Raw genomic sequence first — 4,336 nt, 5'->3', positions numbered from 1 at the left:
CTTCCTTCCTTCCTTCGTTCGCTACATAACCGCCGTAAACCTAAATTGCATTATTAAAATCTAATCTACCTTGGGCCGAGTACGTGTGCCAGGGCCGTTTCGAAATCTGATACACCCCTGATCCCGACGAGTGACGAGGTTGCGCCACCGCTGTGCAGAGAGGGGGAAACGGATGGACAGAGGATCATGAGCGAGTGAGATGAAGGGAGGGGGGACGGATCTCGAGGAAGGACTGGACCAGGAAGGAGGATTTGGCCGGTCGGCGAAGATCGGGGAGATTAGAAACGATTTTGGGAGGGGATATCATCCATCCCACTACCCCTATCGCGAAAGTTTTCCTAGGTAATGGATGCAACGTTGGATCGAGGCGCGTGTCGGACTATTGCGGGAAACGTTTGACTGCTCTTGACGTTATCTGGTTTCCAGTTTAAGCATGGTGGAAGAGATTGGACGGTAAGTGGAATTTTGATTTGGCCGAATTATTCTACCCACGGATGACGTTGCGTTTGGTAATGTTTGGTAAGTTTATATATATATATATTTTATTATACTTATTCCCTCCTATATATTTCCTGTGTTCCTATATTCCTGTGATCTATATTTCTTAATATTGTATTCCTATCCTTCTGTTATCCATGTCCCTTAATCCTGTGTATTCCTGGGTTCCTATACTCTTGTTATCCATATTTTTTAATCCTGTATATTCCTGTACTCCTACTATCCATATTTCTTAATCCTGTGTTCCTATTATCCATGTTCCTTAATCTTATATATTCCTAGATTGTTCCTATACTCCTACTATCCATGTTTCTTAATCCTGAATATTCCTGTGTTCCTATCCTCTTGTTATTCATATTCCTTAATCCTGTATATTCCTGTGTTCCTATCCTCCTATTATCCATGTTCCTTAATTTTTAATATATTCCTGTGTTCCTATATTCCTAATATCCATGTTCCTTAATCCTGAATATTCCTGTGTTCCATATTCCGTAACCCTTTAGAATTAAGAAAACTGTTGAAAAACATAAAAAAAATAAAAAAGTAGCTGAGAAAAGAAGGTAAGTAATAAAAGGTAAGTAGAGGTAAGTATAAAGGTAAGTATTTCAGAAATAATTTCCGAAAATTTTCGAAATTGTAAATAAACGNAAATTTGCAAAATTTTCGAAAATTTTTGTAAATAAACATTGAAAATGTAAATAAACAAACCCAAAATGTAAATAAACATTGAAAAATGTAAATAAACATTGAAAAATGTAAATAAACAAACCAAAGTTTGTAAACAAACCGAAATTTCAACTCCCCGGCCTTAAATTTGCAAAATTTTCGAAAATTTTATGTGAATAAACATTGGAAATGTTAATAAACAAACCGAGAATGTAAATAAACATTGAAAATGTAAATAAACAAACCCAGAATGTGAATAAACATTGAAAAATGTAAATACACATTGAAAAATGTAAATAAACAAACCAAAGTTTGTAAACAAACCGAAATTTCAACTCCCGGGCCTTAAATTTGCAAAATTTTCGAAAATTTTATGTAAATAAACATTGGAAATGTAAATAAACAAACCGAGAATGTAAATAAACATTGAAAATGTAAATAAACAGACCAATGTTTATAAACAAACCAAAATTTTAACTCACAAGCTTTAAATTTTCGAAAATTTATGTAAATAAATATTGGAAATGTAAATATACAAGCCGAAAATGTAAATAAACCGTCCAATTCAATAGACGGAAGAAAATAAATTTAATATTATTTCTAAAAATTTTAAAAATTCTAAATTTTTACTTACCTTTTACTTACCTTTATACTTACCTTTTTAACCCTCTGCCATATTTTCAGGACCTAGTTTTTTTCAACATTTTACTTAATTCTAATTATTAATATTATTATACTTACTTTTTTACGAGCTATCATATTTTCGTTAAGTGTAAAAGAAAAAAAAAAAATAAAACAATAAAATATCTATCTACAGGATATTAATATATTCGTGAAATTTTTTAAATTAATTAATTTCAGCGAATTATTAATTAATTTTAATGAACAAATGTAGAAAATTGCTATACAAAGATATTAATTGATATTTATTTATCAATTTATAAGCAATTAAAATTCTCGTTAAATGAAATGGAAAGTGATAGAGCTTCTGCTTTGTCATACGACAATGTCTTGCTCTATCTCCGCTTCATTTCATCTAACGCCAACTTAAATCGCTTATTTTTTATATCAAATAAATCTCAATCAACACTTTAATATATCAATTTTTGCTGTATTGTTCCTTTAAAAATCCTCTAAACGTATTTTTCACGAATAAATTAACACTCTATAGATACAAACTACATCATGCATAACATATAAAAACATATAAAAATACATGCACTAACAATACTAAATATTACAAAATACTACCTCAAAAAATTACAACAATTTGATATTAATTTTTAAATTTCTTGTTAATAAATAAATCATGCTTAATAACATATAAAAACATATAAAAATACATGCACTAACAATACTAAATATTACAAAATACTACCTCAAAAAATTACAACAATTTAATATTAATTTTTAAATTTCTTGTTAATAAATAAATCATGCTTAATAACATATAAAAACATATAAAAATACATGCACTAACAATACTAAATATTACAAAATACTACCTCAAAAAATTACAACAATTTAATATTAATTTTTAAATTTCTTGTTAATAAATAAATCATGCTTATTTACATAATTACTTGACTACACAACTACGACAATGTATATATATATATTAACTGCAACACACAACACAAATATAAACTCCAACGATACTCCACGTTTCCCGATAGACTACTAAAAAAGAGGAGAAACGGGAAAGAAATGCGTAAAAAGCATGCTGTACAAGCGTAGAGATCAATAAAGAAGTGTACTTACCAGATAGAATAGGATATGTTAGCTTAGGCGTTCCGTACTTGGTCCGAAAGCTGGAAGATCCGAAGATTAGAAACGATTTGGTGGATACCTGCCCCTATCGTGGAACTTTAATTAGCCTCCTTTCCGGTACATCTGCCAACAGATATCAAGGGATGATAGGCACGCCAATTGTACGCCATTGACGTCAATATTTTTTACGTTAGACGTCACAAGAGGGCGTTATTACGTCGACGATCGTTGAAATATAAAGGTCCACCAATAAAAATGTCCATCGTTTATTATTAATGATTCGTCTATTTTTCTCTCTCTCTCTTTCTCTCTTTCTATTTTATTCCAGTTTCTATGTCGTTATTCTTCTTCGTATTTTTATTGAAATAGAAATGGTGTTAATTTCACGATCCATTTTACGAAATTTTAAACGTCCCCTTCTTTTTATCTTTCCGCCTTGACTGTTAATTAAAAAAATGGATTAATAAAAAGCAAATGATTTATACAAATTCTAAATTCTTCTTTCACCTTTATTTCGTACGAATTTATTCAGAACGCTTCTTATTTGTACCCCATTGCTTATTCTCTGTAACCCATGTTTCTTCTCAAGAGTTTGGAGAACTCCTGTTTACATTTAAAGACACAAAGGCATACTTGTACAGACATCTCGTTTCTAAAAAAAAAGAAAACAGTTTAAATCAGCGTGACGGGCAAAATTTAATTTAATAATCGAAGCGACGGGGTAAAGTTACTTCGATAAATTATTTCAACGATTTAATTATTCGAAACAATTATAGTGTCAAACTGAATAAATGTTGTTCAATTTAATAAATAATTACTTAAAGTAACTTTGTTCGAAATTTTTAACCACCTACCCTTTTTCAACGGGTTAATACCCCTTCCTGTTTTCCCTGTAACTTTCATCCCAAGCTACATTTAATTCAATTACAAAATCCCCTACGAGTTAAATAATCCAAAAAAAATTTCTTTTCTCCAACTCTAAAAAAAAAAAAAAAAATAATAATAATAATATCACTTACCGTCTCGATATCAATTGTCGAAGAAACTCGAAAATCGAGAATTAATTATACACCAAAACTAAACTAAACGAGCGGGAGGGGAGGGGGAGGATCCTTGCCTCGTGCGCCGAGTTTCCGTTTCCACGAAGGCGTAACGAAACGAAAGGAAAGGCACCGTTTAAAAATATTGTTTCGGCCCCGCCTAGGGAGACGCCGCTCTTCTAACTTTCACTTTTAAACTACCTTACGTTAAAAATTCGGGGCTCGAACCACCGCACGAAAGGGCGTGGACTATAAGTAGTAGCTCGAGTAGACTACCTCTCGTTTATCCCCTTCCTTTGTCTTTCTTTCTCTCCTATTTTTCTTTTTTCTTATCCTCCCTTTCCCCCCCCTCTCTCTCTCTC

The sequence above is a fragment of the Apis dorsata genome, unplaced genomic scaffold (genome assembly GCF_000469605.1).
Source record: "Apis dorsata unplaced genomic scaffold, Apis dorsata 1.3 scaffold_248, whole genome shotgun sequence".
NCBI lineage: Eukaryota > Metazoa > Arthropoda > Insecta > Hymenoptera > Apidae > Apis > Apis dorsata.
This window is presented reverse-complemented; position numbering follows the sequence as displayed.